Genomic DNA, 19,929 nt, shown 5'->3' on the forward strand with positions numbered 1-19,929 from the left:
TGAAATATATTTTGTACATATTAATCCCCTGGATCCCGCTACAAACATTATAATCTTAGAGAACATGATGCATTGTTCTGTCTGATATCCTACAGTATAATTGCCACTTTGAGACAGTGGCTGTTGTTGTTGTTTTTTTACTTAATCCATTTCAAGCAATTCAGATGTATATGTGTGTATATGTGTATGTATATGGAGCCAAAATATGAGGGGCTCTATTTTAACGATCTGAAACGCAAGTGCGAAGCGCAACGCGCAAGTGAGTTTGTGGGCGGATCTTGGGCGCTGTTGCTATTTTCCCGGCGGGAGAAATAACTCTTGCGCCGGTCGCAAATCAATAAGGGGTTGGTCTGAAGTAGGTTCATTATTCATAGGTGTGGTTTGGGCGTAACGTCAAATAAACCAATCAGAACGCTAGCCAACATTCCCTTTAAACGCAAGGGCGCAAGTTCCATGGCGGGTTGCTATTATTATGACGGATTTACCAGGCGCACGCCAGGAGCGGTTCACAGCCGAGGAGACCGACGTCCTTGTACGGGGGAATCCCACGCTTGCCAGCATAAATCGGGCACGCCGTGTAACGGGAGGTGGATCTGCCTCAGGACTTGACGCCAGCAGAGGACATCGTTGCGTCCACCCTCACCGCTGAAAGGGTTAGGGGGCTTTGAAATCGGACCCAAGAAACGCAAGCAAGGTCCAACCCCAAAGTACTCTTACAAATCAAGTTCATATACATTAAGGTTTCTTATGAAAACATTTTAACTATTATTTACATAAAATAAACGTAATACAGCCACACAACAAAGTTATGAAAATATTTTAATCGTTATTTGCATGAGAATAAATAAAAACTATCACCACAATGCTCACCACTATGATTCCCCTTATCTCGTGTATTAATATTTTTAAGTGTAACAATTTATGATTTGCAAAAATAATTGTTGCATCTGTGTAGATTAGATAAGCAAAGTGTATGCGCGTTGTGCACGCTATACATTATGGTCAAGCATGCGCCCTTAAAATAGCATAATGAACAACGTGCAACGCGCCACTGACTTTAGACTAGTTTTTTTTGGTTAGTAGCGCAACTGTTTTTTGAAAATGCAAAATAGCATAAGAGATGGTTTGCGCCGCAACACACCTCCTTTTTGCGCTGAACCGCCCAGGGAGCGCAAGTTCATTCCCTAGTTTGCTGACGTGCATCTGTGGAGGGAAAAACCCTGCTGTGCGCCGGCGCAAAATACGAATGATACATGCGTCACTGACAAAGTCAATTGCGCTGGGTGCAAGATAGGGCCCTATGTGTGGATGAGTTTATGTCAGTATCTATGTAAAATTAGCCTATATAAAAGTGGAAGACTTGTCTAAATATCTGAAAACAAGCTGTAAAAAGGGATTAATGATCACTGGTCTGATTGTATGTTATTCTGTGTAATCATCATTCAGTTTGAATTTGATCTTTTAATGTACAAAGTAGCTGATATTGCCATTACTTCTAGTTGACTCCCGATTCGCTTTCATTCCAAAATAGCGGATTCGTGGGGCTGCTGCTGGACGCTGGTGTTGCAATGGAACGTTCTATTGAGTTTCCTCTCTTGTACTTCTAAACTCTTTGGCGGGAGTAATTATGAGTTTGGACGCCAACTAATATTATGTCGGAGTCCACTTGTTTAACAAGTAAACATGCTGCACAGAGTTTTGTACGTGTGTATGTTAGAGCTTTCTCTAAATTTTCAGCGCAATTGATGAAATAGGATCGCGCAACTTTCACACGCTTTCAAAACGAAACTATGGAGATCAGCCGCTTTAGTTTTATCAATGAAAGGCTAAAAATAGCGCTGTTCACCGCTCACGCCAGAAGTAAAAAAAGACGTAAAACTTGTTTAATACCTCAGATTAGATAAATGGGCGGAGAGAAGGCGGTCGCGTGTCGCTGTTCGAACACGTTCAACCATATGCGTTCCGCAACTCCAAAGGATCCGATCGAAAGTGGTTTCGACTACCTCTGGATGTGGTTGAAAGTAGTCGAAAGTGGACGAGCTCAAAACTTTTTGAACACCGTTTACACTTGGCATTAACATCGTCCACTTGTGATCCGATCGACAAAAACGCATGTTAATACCAAGTTTAAACAGCTAGAGTCAAGCAAGAGGTCACTTGGTTGCCCAATGGTTCATAGGCTTATGGGCCGCATCTACCTGCACAACTGCAGGCTGCAGTTTCAGGACCGCAGTTCTAGGACCGCCATTCTAGGACCATAGGTTTTTAGTAACAACCTACTTGCCACTTAGCGAATTAGAGGACACGCAAAGATGGATGACAATCAGGGAGTACCAAATGTGGATTAATTTTATTTGAACATTAAATACAATCGTGATGCATTTCATTGGAAAGTTAAAGCTCCACTGTCAGGCAATGAATACAGAAGATCCCAGTGCAGTAAACAGAAAAATTTATTTAAATAATAATGGGTGCAAAAATGACAATAGCACGTCTGGGCAAAAGCCACACCAAGGCAGACGGCTGAGAGCGGGGAGCACACACAGGCACTGGGGCGAAGAACCACACACGTTCGGGCTCCGGCCAGACAACGAACGGTGGGAGAGAGTATATATGGCTGCTCACTTCACGCAGGGAAAGCTTAGTCAGCCCAGCTGCAGGCACACGAGCCAGGTGGTAGAGAGGAATCCTGCAACGGGCAGAGAGAGAGAGAGAGGCGGTCAGTGTCTTCAGCAGAGTCCGTGCTGGACAGCGCACAGGGGCTGTCCGAGTCTTATGCAGAATTACGCGCCGAAGCGCACTGCGGCTGGACAGCACAAGATGGAGACAGGCGCTCGGAGAATCCACAGACAGAGTGTTCACAGCGGCTAGATGGGAGACACGCCACTCAGGAGAGACTGACAGCAGGCGGGGAATCTGAAGGGGTAAAGTCAGCAGAGAGCACAGAGAGTAATCCAAAATCAAAAGAGACAGATACTAAGGCACGACAGGACAGGACTAGAACTAGACAAGCTAGCTGGCAGGAACATACAAAACGAACTTGCAAGGAGCAAACAAACACACAGGGATAAAATACTAAACCGATTGGGCATCAAATGAGTATCAGGTGAGGGACGCAGGTGAAGGAAATGACACTGATGAGACCCGTGACAGAGCCGCGCACGTGTGAAACTGTCAACACAAAAACATGAACAGAGAAACAAAAATACAGCGGTCACAGAAACCAAAGTCACGACAGGACCCCCCCCCCCACGACCGCCCCCAGGCGGTCCATGGGAGGACTCACCCCGTCTCCGACGGAAGTCCACAATCAGGTCAGGGTCCAAGATGTCCCGGGCCGGTACCCAGCACCTCTCCTCCGGACCATAGCCCTCCCAATCCACTAAATATTGAAAACCCCTGCCCCGCCGACGCACATCTAACAGGGATTTGACAGTAAAAACTGGGGCACCGTCCAGAAGCTGCGGGGTGGGAGGGGTGGGGGCAGAAGGGACAGGGTTAAGGGGAGAAAAAAAAACAGGCTTCAGTTTAGACATGAAAAACTGGATGAACCCGACCGAGAGCAGGAGGCAATCTGAGCTTAACCGTCACCGGGTTAATAACCTTTTCAATACTGTAAGGCCCAAGGAATCGAGGTGCCAGCTTACGAGATGGCCCTCGGAGAGACAGATCCTTGGAAGAAAGCCATACCTTCTGCCCACAGATAAAACGGGGCGCGGGTCTACGGTGACGATCAGCCGCGGCTTTGGTCCGTCTGGAGGTCCTAAGTAATGTATCTCTAGCCCTCCTCCAGGTGCGTCTGCAACGTCGAACAAAGGCTAGCGCAGACGGGACCACCGCATCGAGTTCCTGAGCTGGGAAGAGAGGGGGCTGAAACCCCATGGAAGCCTCAAACGGAGACATCTTATGGGATGAAACAGGAAGAGAGTTATGTGCATATTCTACCCAGGGTAACTGTTGGCACCAGGAGCTCGGATATTGAGATGTCAGACAGCGGAGCGCACGACCAAGATCCTGGTTAGCCCGTTCACATTGCCCGTTGGTCTGTGGGTGATAACCTGAAGACAAGCTGGCTGTGGAGCTGATCTGTCTACAGAACTCCTGCCAAAAACGGGAAATAAACTGAGGACCCCTATCAGAAACCACGTCAGAAGGCAGACCATGTAAGCGAAAGACGTGCTCTATCATAATCTGAGCCGTTTCCTTGGCAGATGGAAGCTTGGGCAGGGTAACAAAATGCGTTGCTTTAGAGAAGCGATCCACAATGGTCAAAATTACAGTGTTACCTCTAGAACTAGGTAAATTGGTAACAAAATCAATGGCTATGTGAGACCAAGGACGGGAAGGAACAGACAAGGGCTTAAGCAGACCAACTGGGGCTTGATGAGAAGCCTTATTGCGGGCACAAACCTGACAGGCTAACACAAACTGTCTGACATCGGAGCCCATAGAGGGCCACCAAAATCGCTGACGGACGGCAGCCAGCGATCTCCGAACTCCAGGGTGACAAACTAGCTTGGACTCGTGACCCCACCGGATGACCTCGGAACGGAGCGGTACCGGAACCCAAAGTCGACCCGCTGGGCACCCCTCTGGCACTTCCTCCTCCCGTCCGGCCTCCCTCACTCGTTGTTCGATGCCCCAGCGCAGAGCCCCCACCACCCGCCCCTCCGGGAGGATGGTTTCGTCTCTGTCAGCACTGGAAACCTCGAACAACCGAGAGAGGTCATCAGGTTTTGTGTTTTTAGAGCCAGGCCGGTACGAGAGGATGAAATTAAATCTGTCAAAGAAGAGCGCCCAACGAGCCTGACGTGATGTTAACCTCCTGGCTGAACGGATATATTCTAAATTCTTGTGATCCGTCCAGACCAGGAAGGGTTCCGAGGTCCCCTCCAACCAGTGACGCCACTCACCCAAAGCCAATCTGACGGCCAGCAGCTCCCGATTCCCTATGTCATAGTTTCGCTCTGCTGGGTTAAGCCGGTGTGAGAAGAAAGCGCAAGGATGCACCTTGCCATCCTTACGTGATCGCTGAGATAGAACGGCACCAACCCCGACATCTGAAGCATCCACCTCAACAATGAACTGGGAGGTAGGATCTGGAATAGAAAGAACAGGAGCAGTGATAAACCAGGACTTTAAATTATCAAAGGCTTCCTGAGCCTCCCTACCCCAGACAAACCTCTCCTTGGTGGAGGTGAGAGCCGTAAGGGGTTGAGCAATCTGACCAAAGTTTCTAATGAATCGCCGGTAAAAATTGGCGAACCCTAAGAAACGCAGTAATGCCTTACGAGAGTCGGGGACAGGCCACTTAGCCACCGTTCTGACCTTCTCTGGATCGGGACGTATCTCACCCTCGGCTATCACGAAACCCAGAAACGAAACCGACCTCTTATGAAACTCGCACTTCTCCGCCTTCACATATAACTTGTTCTCAAGCAATCGGCGTAAGACTCGGTGGACATGCTGAGTGTGTTCCTGCATGGAGGGAGAAAAGATGAGAATATCATCAATGTACACAAAGACAAACTTGTTAATCATGTCCCTCAGCACATCATTAACCAGAGTCTGGAAGACAGAGGGGGCGTTACAAAGCCCGAAAGGGAGAACGCAGTACTCAAAGTGTCCAGTAGGGGTATTAAAGGCTGTCTTCCACTCATCGCCCTCTCTTATGCGCAATAAATGATAGGCGTTGCGCAAATCTAGTTTAGTGAAGAACCGCGCTCCCTGCAAAAGCTCAAAAGCAGAAGACATTAAAGGAAGGGGGTACCTATTCTTAACAGTAATGTCGTTCAAACCCCTATAATCAATACAGGGACGTAGGGAGCCGTCCTTTTTTTTAACAAAGAAAAACCCCGCCCCTGCGGGAGAGGTGGAGGGACGGATGAGACCAGCGCGAAGGGCATCATTAATATAACGGTCCATGGCCTCTCTCTCAGGACCAGACAAAGAATAAAGTCTACCTTTAGGCGGAGAAGTGTCTGGGAGAAGTTCAATAGAACAATCGTATGACCGGTGGGGAGGAAGGGAGGTGGCCCGGGCTTTACTGAACACCTGACCGATATCGGCATATTCCGCCGGGACCCTGGTCAAATCAACCGCCGAAACCTGAGGGAGAGAAGAAACACAACCCGAAGCAGCAGAACCAAGACAAGACACATGACACGACTGAGACCAAGCTAAAATGACATTGAGTTGCCAATCAACGTGGGGATTGTGTTGTGTTTGTTTTTGTCTCCCTGTCTCGTCCTCGACTCTGAGGACAATGAGACAAACAGACCCAGTTCCTGTTGCTGTGAAGGTCATCGCACCACTAATCAACTGGCTGTCCTTCAACGTGACGCCCAACCGATGCGCGACCAACGGCCACCGGCTGAACCAGTTTAATCCGCTTACACGCTTCCTATCCCTACCGTGTCTATATATTATAAATATAAATATTAATCTCTCCCTAGGGTTTTTTGTCCTTCTAGGATTTTTTCCCATTGGGTTTTCTCCTAGGGGGTTTTTTAGTCCCAGGGAGAGTCAGCCAACTTTGGCTTAACTTAGCACTTTACTGTATACGTTACATTATTAATATGCTCGCTGACACGGTTTTTTATCCTTAGCCGCTATATTCTACTTCTACTATGTATTGATTTTCAATGTTCTCCTCTACATCTACTCATGTAAAGCTGCTTTGCAACAATTAACAATTGTGAAAAGCGCTATATAAATAAAATTGAATTGAATTGTGCCAGCCAAGCATGCCCTAAAACAATGGGTGCAAGCGAGGCATGAAGGATGTACAACACAATCTCCTCACGGTGATTGCCAGAAATAAAAAGACTTACGGAAGGAGTGCAGTGCGTGATCTGTGCCATCTGCTGACCCTTAATGGACCAGACATCAAGGGGAACCTTTAAAGGAACGGCAGGGATGCCGCACTGACGAGCCAACTCCTCACTGATGAAATTGCCCTCAGCGCCCGAGTCGAGCAGTACGGTGGTGAAATGATCGAGGCCAGCAAAGGATAAGGTGACAGGAAGCTGAGTGCATGAAGTCGGGGAGGATTTCCTTGAAGTAGCGCCCACCAGGACTCCCCGGTTCACCGATGGGCGGTCCCTTTTACCGGACAGGATTTGGCGAAGTGTTCCGGTTTGCCACAGTACAGACACAGACAGTTCTGGAGGCGACGCTCTCTCTCTCTCTGCGAAAGTCGCATTCTACCCAACTGCATGGGCTCAGTCTCCGAAGTTAAAGGAACACTGTTCTGACTGGACTGAGAGACTTCACTCTGATGTACACGATGACGCAGTGTGCGGCGATGATCGCGAAACTGCATCCGAGCCTCCACCCTCAATGCTAACTCAATGATGCCGTCAAGGGTATGGGGCAAATCGTGGGTAGCGATCTCGTCCTGAATGTTGTCGCAGAGACCCTCAAGGAATTGTGCCCGGAGTGCCGCCTCGTTCCAGCTGCAGGCTGTGGCCAAGGTCTTAAACTGGATGGAAAAATCAGTGACGGAGCTGGCTCCCTGCGTAAGGCGGGCCAGCCGGGCAGCGGCGGCATCTCCGCGAGCTGAACGGTCAAAGAGCTTCACCATCTCCTCACGGAACTCCTCAAAAGAATGGCAGCAAGGGTCCTGGGCATCCCAAACAGCGGTGCCCCATTGGCGTGCTCTCCCGACCAACAGGGTGATAACATAGGCGATACGAGTGCGCTCAGTCGCATAGCGACGAGGCTGGAGCGCAAACACCAGAGAACACTGGGACAGGAACGCCCGACAGGAGACGGGGTCACCGTCGTACGGAGGAGGGTTGGCGGCATGGGGCTCCGAATCTCGGGAATGGTGAGTCCTGTCCAGACGAGACGAAAGCTCATTAAAGCGAGCGGACAAATCCTCCATCTCCCGGGCTGTAGTAGTGAGCTGATCGGTGTGTCTACCCAGCCAAGCCCCTTGCTGAGCGATCGCTGAACGAACGGAATCTGCATCTGCGGGATCCATGTTGGCAAGTTCGTTCTGTCAGGCAATGAATACAGAAGATCCCAGTGCAGTAAACAGAAAAATTTATTTAAATAATAATGGGTGCAAAAATGACAATAGCACGTCTGGGCAAAAGCCACACCAAGGCAGACGGCTGAGAGCGGGGAGCACACACAGGCACTGGGGCGAAGAACCACACACGTTCGGGCTCCGGCCAGACAACGAACGGTGGGAGAGAGTATATATGGCTGCTCACTTCACGCAGGGAAAGCTTAGTCAGCCCAGCTGCAGGCACACGAGCCAGGTGGTAGAGAGGAATCCTGCAACGGGCAGAGAGAGAGAGAGAGGCGGTCAGTGTCTTCAGCAGAGTCCGTGCTGGACAGCGCACAGGGGCTGTCCGAGTCTTATGCAGAAATACGCGCCGAAGCGCACTGCGGCTGGACAGCACAAGATGGAGACAGGCGCTCGGAGAATCCACAGACAGAGTGTTCACAGCGGCTAGATGGGAGACACGCCACTCAGGAGAGACTGACAGCAGGCGGGGAATCTGAAGGGGTAAAGTCAGCAGAGAGCACAGAGAGTAATCCAAAATCAAAAGAGACAGATACTAAGGCACGACAGGACAGGACTAGAACTAGACAAGCTAGCTGGCAGGAACATACAAAACGAACTTGCAAGGAGCAAACAAACACACAGGGATAAAATACTAAACCGATTGGGCATCAAATGAGTATCAGGTGAGGGACGCAGGTGAAGGAAATGACACTGATGAGACCCGTGACAGAGCCGCGCACGTGTGAAACTGTCAACACAAAAACATGAACAGAGAAACAAAAATACAGCGGTCACAGAAACCAAAGTCACGACATCCACTGTGTACTTTTTTGAGTTAATTCTTAGCAAAAACCCATGTGTTCTTTCAAAAGTATGTGCTCATTCATGTGTAATTACTTCCACTTACTAATCAAAAAATTGGGACAATGTTTCTAGATGGCTGCTTTCTGACTCCAGTTTATCCAGAGTCTCCTTGTGGGGCCCACGGACCTAGTCTGGAGACCATTAGTCCAAACCTTATTGACTCAAGGCGGGAATTTAGGTCTTTATGAGCCATTGTTTTTGATGGACCTGAACACTTACATATAAACTGAGTAATCTCCCAAAGTTTTACCATGGACTGTTCACTGTGTGGAAAATGTTCCAAAAAAGAGAATGACAAGATGTGAGTCCCTGTCATGGCTGTTGAAAGAGCCAGTACTGCATGGCACTCATTTTAACATAGAACCAGGGGCGTCAGTTTGTGTTGAAAAGTGGTGGGGATAAAAGATCAGATGAAAAAACATTACAGCAGGACGGAAAAAATATTGAATAACGGCGCATCAAAAATGGGCATAGCGTAGGCCGGTCAACAACACAAAAATACGCATAAAAACCTCAACAATGTTGACTGCACATGTAACAGTCCCTACAACACCAGCTCAACCGAACAGCGCCAATACACTATACTGTAGAAAACAGCAGCATGTTAAGTCAATGATTACAATAAAATTCATAACATATGTAAAAGAAAACACACCATAAACACAACGCAACATATGTGACCCTGGACCACAAAACCAGTTGTACACTGCAAAAAATGATTTTCAAGAAAAAAAATTCTTAGTATTTTTATTTATTTTCTTATGTCATTTTGCTCATAAAGAAAAGCATCTATTTAGAGCAAAATGACATAAGAAAATAAGTCTAGATTTTAGACCAAAAAGACCAAATGTAACAGATTTTGTGCATAAAACAAGCAAAAAAATCTGCCAATGGGGTAAGCAAAAAAATCTTAAAATTTTTTCTTAAACACTAAATTCAGGAAAAAATTGCTTACCCCTTTGGCAGATTTTTTTGCTGTTTTTATGCACAAAATCACTTAATTTGATACTTTTGGTCTAAAAACTAGATTTTTGCTCATCAAGAAAAAAGCATCTTAATTTAAGAATTTTTCTATATTTTTACTGAAAACAAGACAAAAATACTAAGAATTTTTTTCTTGAAAATTTGACTTTCTTAGTATTTTTGTCCTGTTTTCAGTAGAAACATCTAAAAATTCTGAAATCAAGATGTATTTTCTTCATGAGCAAAATGATTTAAAAAAATAACAAAAACTGTTTAATTTAAGTGAATTTGTGCTTAAAACAAGCAAAAATATCACCCCATTGGCAGATATTTTTTTGCTTGTTTTATGTACAGATTCACATAAATTGTATATTTTTTTTCTAAAACTATAGACTTATTTTCTTGCTTCCTTTTGCTCATCAAGAAAAAGCTTCTTGATTTAAGATTTTTTTTTTATTTCTACTGAAAACAAGACAAAAATACTAAGTAAGAAAGTCATTTTTGCAGTGTAAGTCGCACATGTATTGCTTGATTTTTCAGAACATTTTAACCAAATGCTTTCAAAAAGTGGTGGGGACAAAATCAGCCATTTCAAAAAGTGGTGGGGACAGGTCCCCAGTGTAAATGACACCTATGCATAGAACGTATAACAGGACCCTTCATGCTACAGTTGTTCTGGTCTGATAGTCACTCTGGGACATGTGGTTGATCTATGTGCACCTAGTTTGAGCAGCACTGTAGGTCTAGCCTCTCGAGTTAGATCCATGGATCGGCTGCTCAAACACGAACTCACAAACACTAAACTCTCTTTAAACTGCTAAGTGACTATTGTAACAAGCACTGTCAACCAGTTATTGATGATGCTTTTCCTGCATTAACACTTGTTCCTGATTTTAGAGAATGTACCGGTCAACTGTTAGAGTCCACAGAGACTCTTACAAATGAGTTTGATGTCATGTAAGGGAAACAAAATGTTTGTAAAAGTTTTAAACAAAGGCAAACTAAGTGGTCGGGCTAATACTCCTTGAAGAGCTCATTAGTGCTTAACAATGAGGTCCAATCTGATGTACTGTAACTTAAGTGAAGACTTTTTGCTTCCAGAGTTAAACAGTTTATCACTGCTTTTTAGGTTGTAGTCGACTGGGTTCTCTGTTTCAGTTGTTACAACAAATGTTCATGATTTTTGGGGAGGAATTTTCAGAAGTTGATTAATCTTTGTGTTAGATACAGTCAGAAGTGGAGAATGAAATGTCAGTTGTTTAACTTTGTATTGGGTCAAGCAAAAATGGCTATTTATATCAGCAGAAGAAATAAGATAGAAGGATCCTCAGACTCAGATTTAGAAGCCAAATTAAAAGTTGATTTCAACTTTTACAGTACTACAAATAATGTTGAGGAATTCATAGACATTTGGTGTTTTAAAAAATGTTTTATGTACTGTTGAGGATAATAATTCGTTTTTTTGTGACTGTTTTGATTTAGATTGTGTTGTTTCTATGTTTTTTATTGTTTTTGTTTATTTATAATTATGGTGTTGTAGAAATGTTTTGTTTTGGATAAATAAAGAGGTATTAAAATCTCTATATCTATAAAATCTCTATAAAAAAATCATATATCTATCTATAAAAAAGGAATATTTGATATGAGCAAGGCCTTTTGTTTAAAGCTTTAATTCACTGTGATTAAACATACTAAATATAACAACCACAGTGTGCAGCTGTAGCAGAGCATGCAGATTTAACAGTATTTACATAACGTAACTAAGTTATAAATATAACTAATATAATCAAGATAAATATAACAAAAAGTATAGAGGGGCCATTCCACCGAAACAGTGCTGTTTGCATGTTGTAACTCGACAAAAGTGAAGTATTTTTTTAACATTAAATCTAATAACACATGTTTTTACTTTTCAAAATGACTATTGGTCAATCTCAGGTAACTATATTTATTTCCTTAAATTTTTTAATGGCATTTTGGTAACAAGACTAAAAGTAATAAGACTTTATAAGACTATATAAGTTTTTAGCATAGATTAGCATATATATATAGCTGCTTTAAATATGTGCTAATAATGATCCAGATTATATAACTTACTCTTGAAAATGTGAATTGGGGGAAATGTGTTGGGTAAAAGGACTGATGTGCATTTTATCTAAAATATTATGGCTTATTTAAAGCAAAGATGGGATATGGACCCACAAAAAAAATGCTAAAATACAAAGATATCTAAAGAATGTTATGCTTAATATTTAAAGGTAAAATATAGAGATAGAGAGCAGGGATGTAAAAAAATGCTGTTTTTCATTGTTCTGTGCAGTTTAGTTTAAATTTGTAAAATTTATTTTAGGGTTAGTTTTCTTGCATTTTTATACATATAATGAATTTCTGAACAAATGGCTGTCAAATTGGACAGGCTGCTTGTCGTTGTGACGGTCGTGCTGTGTTTGCTTTGTTATGGCAGATCATCATTCTCGGTTTTTCTCACAATCGCTGGCTCTCTTGCATAGTTAAATAGTATACCGGAGGGTAACAGGCCACCCCGGGGTGAACATCTGTTTCGTCCTAAGCAGTTTCACCGACAGATGGCGCTATCAGATCATATACGCATATGTTGCGTCCGAAACCGCATACTCTCTGAACAGTCTCTCAATTCGAAGGCTGCAACCTCCGGAGGTCGCATTTCCAGGCTGCATACGTCATCAAGACGGTCTTATTTCAGAATATTAACAATTATAAAGATTACTAAAGAAGAGTATACTTAGTTAATCGTAAATTAATGTAACATGTTTATGCGAATTGCGAATGTAATGCTCAATTAACCCAAATAAACCAGGCTTGATGACGGATGCAGCATGTATATGCGACCTCCGGAGGCTGCGGCACTGCCAGAATGGAGGGTATGCACGTGACGTCACTATGAGTTGCATAAGACAGAGCGGCAGCATTTGAGTACAGTGTGAAATCAGCGAAAACACGGGGAAAACGCGTCTAAATGGGAAAAAGTTGTTGTGCGATAGACTGTACCAGAGTCGTATAATAATAGAGTTACGACACTCACATAGACGTCCGTTGTAAGAATGGAATGCGGAAGTAACAGCGTTTCATGTAGTGACCGGTAGCATAGTTCCAAACGCAGCACTGAAGCCCATTCATTTCAATGGCACCTGCTGGTAAATCGATGAAATTACCGTTTCTCTTTACATTTTCGGACATTTCATTAATATAGTCAACAGTGATATTTTATGAACTCTGCTGTAGGTAATGATTTTCGTTAATAATAACTAGTAAATTTTTTATATTTTAATGAGTTGTGTATAATGTGTGAATAATATAGATTTAATGGTTTAATATTTTATTACTGGTGGCCATCTACTTTATACTTATCTTTTTTATATATTACGAGTAACACTAGGGGGCAACAGCGACAAGCTAAATGCCTTAAGAAAGTCACACTGCTTACAATGCTGCTATGTGTTTCATTGTGTTTGGTAAGTAATACGAGTGATGTATCCTCGAAAATCATGTATGATTATATTAACATTTAATGTGTGTACTATAAATACAATTAAATATTAATTTAGTGTGTTTATGTTATGCTTCACTGTTACAAATAACCGCGTTGGCGATCTTTTTTGTGATTTTAATATAGTAAAAGTGTAGGAATTATGTTTTTAGCAGATTGATAGCCATTTATATAGCCATATTTTGCTACAAAAATAAAAGATAAACTGTGTTGCTGTAGTTGGTATAGATAACCACAGTTATCTTTGGGCCACAATTAACTGTTTATCTTTATTAACTGTTTTACTATATTTACATCACTCCCTAGTAAAAAACTGTTATAAACATAGTAGTGATCAATTCACATTACAAGCTAATATTTATCTAAAATAGCTGAAAACCTATGCAAACAGATTGACAGCCCTGCTTGGTTTGGAACTGCAGAACGTTACATGAATCACGTGACCGCACGGCGGCGAGATCAAAGCGTTTCGTAACTCTGTTATTATACGACTCTGGACTGTACTAACAGATTAACAAGAATTCGGAGCTATCGTTTTACAGACTGCCAAGAAACACCAAAAGGAGAAGTAAATTGATCGTTTATTCCCAAACCACAGGGGGCTTGACAGATCACTATCAAGCAGAGGTTTTACTTTCTACTTAAACGTATTTTTTCAACTATTTGTATTTTATCTTTGTTTTTCTTTGGAAAACATACATTCCAGAGCAAATATTATCATATTTTTACTCTATTACATTTCATAAATAATGGGGTGGTTTCCTGGACAGGGATTACCTTAAATCCTGACTAGACCTTAGTTTAATTAGGAAATATAACTAGTTTTAACAAACAAGCCTTGCTAAAAACATTACTTGTGTGCATTTTGAGGTAAAACAAAGGGTTCTGATGTATTTAAAGATATATCAGTGCAAGTTGTTTTCAGTTTGGGCAGCTCTTACATTTACTTTAGTCTAGGACTAGTCTACTCCATGTCCGAGAAACTGCCCCAATAAGTTTTTGTTTTACATGTACAGTTTTTCTCAATTGCTTTGGCTCATTTCTTGAAACAGAAATTACATTTTCAAAACAACATGGACAAACCTCCAAACCACTTGGCAATTGTTCACAACAGAATTGCATTTCTCATTCACTTCATCAAATGGCAAATGTCTAAGTACATGTCTCAATATATCATTACCTCTTTGCAAATTATTAAGTACAGGTAGCCTACATTTAGCACAATTTCCAAGTGAATAGATCTTGTTGATCTAAACTGATTGGTTGATTCTCAGTCTAATGGTTGTTCGCTTCAAAACATGTCAGCGTCATTTCATTGTATAAGTCATCACATGCACAATAGTCTGTTCAATTGGCTAAAATCAGTCAAAAACAAACAGTTTTTCTCAATTGCTTTGGCTCAATTCTCAAATGAAAATTTTATTTTCCAAAACAATAAGATCAGATCTCTAATCAATTAGCTTATTGTTCACATCAGATTGGAATTTCTTACTGATTTGAGCAAATTGCAAATGCTTTGGCACATGTGTGCAAATAATAAGTACAATCGGCTGCTGTTTGCCCAACAACTAATTGCATATGTCTTGTTAATAAAAACGCTTAGGTTACTCACGTAACCCCGGTTCCCTGAAATAACGGGAACGAAGCATTGCGTCAGTTAGCTGACGCTATGGGGGAAACTCCTGTTTACTCCGTGACTGAAGCCTATTGGTTAACGTCTGTACAAAGTACAGACCAATGACGTTTGAACCCGCGCGCGGGAGGAACGCGTCCTTATATAAGCGCGGTTCAATCGTCAGGAGCTCATTATATTCGACTGAAGCGCGCAGCCGAATAACACTCGCTGCGTAGACGTTTGTAGCACGGCAAGAGACGCAATGCTTCGTTCCCGTTATTTCAGGGAACCGGGGTTACGTGAGTAACCTAAGCGTTCCCTTTCAATACGGTTCACTTCGCATTGCGTCAGTTAGCTGACGCTATGGGGGAACGTAATCCCATCACGCCGTGCATACACAACGTACTGAAGTGCCTTACCGGAGAGACACTGCGTGTGGCCCTATACCCGGCATATTCACAGCTTAAAAAGCAAATGTGTAAGCACCATATAAATTGTTGACGCGCACACGGTGGGGTTTTTTACGCACCGGGGGCACATAACATAGCACAAGACGGCGAGGTACCGAGCGCGCCGCGGCTGTGCGAGATAAGTAAATTCAGAGTCACGTTGGTGAGCTCGCTGAGCGCACCGTGGTGTACACATAAAACGCATGAGCGTGCATGATTGAGCCGAGAGAACCTGCGCTCGTAGGGCAGGGACGTCTAAGCTGTACAATCTGACAACGTAGACGGCGAAGACCAGCCGGCCGCGTAGCAGATATCAAATATAGATATAGATACCCCTGTAGACCAAGTTCATGAAGAAGCCAAACTCGCAGAGAGTGGGCTCTATATAGGACATAGCTCATAGAGGGGCGTGAGCCAGTGCGATGGTTTCAACGATCCATCTAAATAACCACTGTTAGCAACAGACATACGTAGTGAGTGATCTGCGAAGCTCACGAACGGCCGATCTGACTATAATATGCGGCAGAACGGTTCGTAGCGTGGGATTATACAGATACCACAATAGTGTGAACCCAGGTGCACCCTCGAGCGCATCGGGATGCATATAGGTAGTATTATAGTGCACAGATCGGTGAGCTTTCCAAGCGCGCCGTAAATGTGTATTGACTATAAATTGCACGGGCACAGGTGAACACTTGAATACATCGTGAATGCATATAGATGAATCAGAGTGTTATAATGCACAGGCCGGCAAGATTCTCGAGCGCGCCGTCATGTGTTCTGATAATAAATTGTGCGCACACGGGTGAACTCTTCAGTGCACCGTGAATGCGTATAGATAAATCAGTGCACAAAACGCGCCGTGAATGTGTACAAATATGATTGATGAACGTAACGGTGGGCACCCAACGCACCGTGAACGTACACAGATGAACAACAATGTATGTGTCACAAATCATAACACAGCTGTGTATACAGGTGAGCTTTCCCAAGCGCATCTTATTGTATACCAAAATGTTATAGCGTGTACATGTGAGCTTCTCTAAGCGCACGGTGGACGCATATAATTAAAAACCATTTCGTGCATACAGGTGAGCTAATGGGCGCACCTTTAATGCAACAAACCTCAGTAGTGCGAAGCAGGGATGTCGAAGCTGTAAACTGACAACGTGGACGGCGGGGACCAGCCGGCCGTGTCACAATTGTCAAATGAGAAACCTCTAAGACCATGCCCATGCTCTAAGACAAGTGAGCATAATTGTCACGGGAGGTGATAACGTCAACGATCCATAAATAGCCTGTATTGACAGGTGCTCTAGTGAGTGATCTGTGACGCAGATGAACAGCTGATCGTCTGATGTACGTCAGATGTATGTGTCATCCAGGACCTTGGACAGTTCCAGAGCGCTGTGCCTCGGGCACCGTCCGCATCTGAGAAATGACAGGCTAATGAATAAAGTGAATGGCCAGCCGTAAAAGCATGGTTCGCTGTTACCGCCGCCGTCCGCATCTGAGAGATGACAGGCTTGTGAATTAAATGAATGGTCGGTCGTAAAAGCGTGGTTCGCTGTTATCACGGCCACATAGATATAGGTAGGGGAGAGAGCCGCCGTGCCTCTGTAGTGAGGAGAAAAGTGTTCCACCCACGATTCGCGGGGGGTATTGACTTTCAAATGTCACTAGACAGAATGGATCAGACTTTGCATAAGGACGCCTCGTGAAAGGGGTCCTAGCAGCTTGTGTCAATGTGTCATAAGGCACGTAATGTAGGTCGTGTCCCACGGATGCCATCTCCGCACGCCCATCGTAATGGGTTAATATTGGTAGTTTAAGCATGAGATGCGTATCACTCTGATTGAACATAGCTTATAAAGCGATGCAATGAGTTTATAAAGGAGATGACTCGTCAGCTTGTTCAGGGGGCGAGATCTCAGTCTGGTTCGGTAAATAATGAAACCACCGTAGATTGCCCGACCGCATTATCACAATAACACGGTCGAGAGTGCTGCAGTGCTAAATCATCCTCTTAATGTACCGTATTCACAGTACAAGGTGATTTATATGAGACAAACGGCGTTCCACGCGCCGAAGGCTGATTGCCGTCGTAAAGCGTGTTCAACCCACAGCAAATGCTGGGCTAGCTCGTAATGACAGCACTTCATGCAGCAGTGTGTAACTTAAGCAAGCTTCCCGGCCGTCAGCTCGGGGCGGGACCTTTGCTTAGTCAAACTGAAGTGGACTTATGAACAATGCCACGATATTCAGCTTTCTGAGGCTCGTTAGAGGGGTACGTGCGCCCGTCTTAAACGAGATGCCGCGCGCGTCTGACTGTGCGCGCGCTTTAAGCTTTGAAACTTATTGTGGCGGGTAGCAAGCTCACTTGAGGTTGATATTACCCTTAATATCTCCGAGTATTGGAGCGGAGGTGTGAGCGTCTTCGGATCCGCTAATATAAATCAGCTATATGGCCGAAAAACGTCATAAACCGCTTGGCTGTAAGCCTTTGAGTGGCCGTCCGGAGAGGGCACGATTCAAACGCTTGGAGCCATGCAAAAGTCTGAGGCTGTCCTTCCTCTAGGAAGAGAGAATAACAGCCGTAAGACCGTGCTCGTTTGCGCCATCAGCATCGTAGCGGAAAAACTGAGGTGGGCTGCGAGCGAATTTGGCAGAAAGGTGTTAGAGACACCGTACAGTCGTGGGGTGTCAATACACAGTATATGGCCAAACCGGGGTTTTTTCGGCTAGCGTCGATAGAATTATGGACAGCGGGCCGTGTGTGCGTATTACTGATTGCTTGTCAGTAAGGCGATAAAGTGTTTAGAGACACCGTACAACCGTGGGTGTCAATACACAGTATAGTAAGCACGGAAATTACTCTTTTTAGAGGAATTAAATACCGTTCGCCACTATAGTGAGGTCGCATAGCCGACAGTATTACACAGTATGTTTGGATAAACAGCACACAGAAAACATTTCAGGGCAGTCCAGCCGAGGCGCGACATAACCCCTTTTTCCCAGACAGTTTCGTTCTCTGTTGATGCAGCTATGCTGCGGAGACCAGAGCTCAGCCGTTCAGGTGCACAAGCCTCAGTAGTGACGGTGACCGAACGGCTCACGGAGCAGGGTAGTATGTCTAGGTGGTTTAATGTCAGACTGAACCCATCGCAGAGAGGAAGTCTGCCGCGAAGCCCGCGGTTTTGCCGTTTATTAAAAGGGCAGAAAAACCGGGTATATATATATATAAGAATGTACCAATATTCAGCGCACTGATATAGGACGGGACTGAATAAAGGGAGGTATTCGGGCCTCAGTATATTATAAACAAATTCGTTCTGCCTCTGATTCCGTCTAAACCAGAGAGAATTTACCAGGCAGACGAAAAATGAGCTATCTGAAGTGAGATCGGCTCAGGCCAGTAAAGCTCTATAATAAGTGTTTTAGCGCTCCAATAGAGGCGTGTCCGCCTTATCGAGCAGACGAATGAGATCGTGCCGCTCCAGGAGGGGAGGGGCATGAAGCTCTCTTATAATGAGTGTTCTTGGTGCTCCAATAGCGGCGAATCGGCCCTATCGAGCAGACGAATGAGATCGCGCCGCTCCAGGAGGGGAGGGGCATGAAGCTCTGTAATCGTTGAACACTGGACAGCTGCATTTAGAGGCAGCGAGCCGTAATACCGCGTGCTAGCTAAGCCGTTAAGAGACCTCACCACTGTGGGGAAAGGAGCGAGGGACTCCGCGAGCGTGGAGCACGAGTGGCTGTGCTATGACAGAGACAGGGGCAGACCGCCCGTGTTTGCTTGTCGTATGCATCTATCCAGGTCTACGGTTCCCCGCTTGTTCATCTCAACAAGAGAGGAACGGCAGAGGGGAGCAGCAACACAGACAGAACAGCCATGCGTCGTGACGGTATCACCCGATGCACTCGGGGGATTAATATATGTGCCAGAGATCTCGCCACTGAATGTGAGAGGAGCAAAGGGACTCTGGAAGCATGAACGGTTGCGGTGTGACAGAACACAGGGGGGGTTAGTCCGTGTGTGCTTGTCTATGCATCCATCTAGTCTCATGGCTCGCCGTGTGTTCATCCCGGCGAGAGAGGAACAGCAGGGGGAGCACGAAACATGGATAAGACAACCAAAGCATAAGCGCGGTCCCGGCGTGGGAGGTGCCAGACCGGTAACGCGCTCGGAGGAAATTCATAGCAGAGAGGCTCACCGAACCGCTGTGCTGGACGCTATTACAACAGCGCCTGCTCTTTTAGCTTATAGCTTTATATTAAAAATATTGATCTTACCGGGCGGCCGCAGGGGAGACCTCGTCAGGCGTGTGTCCGCTGCACAGGGCTCGAACCACGGCAAGCGAAGGCTATCTTCGGTTCTCGGCCGGAAAGCGGCAGGGGAAGACGCTAGACCTGGACTCTGCTATCTTCGGTTCTCAGCCGGAAAACGGCAGGGGAAGACGCTAGGCCTGGACTCCGCTGCAGGGCTTTTGTC

The sequence above is a fragment of the Paramisgurnus dabryanus genome, chromosome 22 (assembly GCF_030506205.2).
Source record: "Paramisgurnus dabryanus chromosome 22, PD_genome_1.1, whole genome shotgun sequence".
Classification (NCBI taxonomy): Eukaryota; Metazoa; Chordata; class Actinopteri; order Cypriniformes; family Cobitidae; genus Paramisgurnus; species Paramisgurnus dabryanus.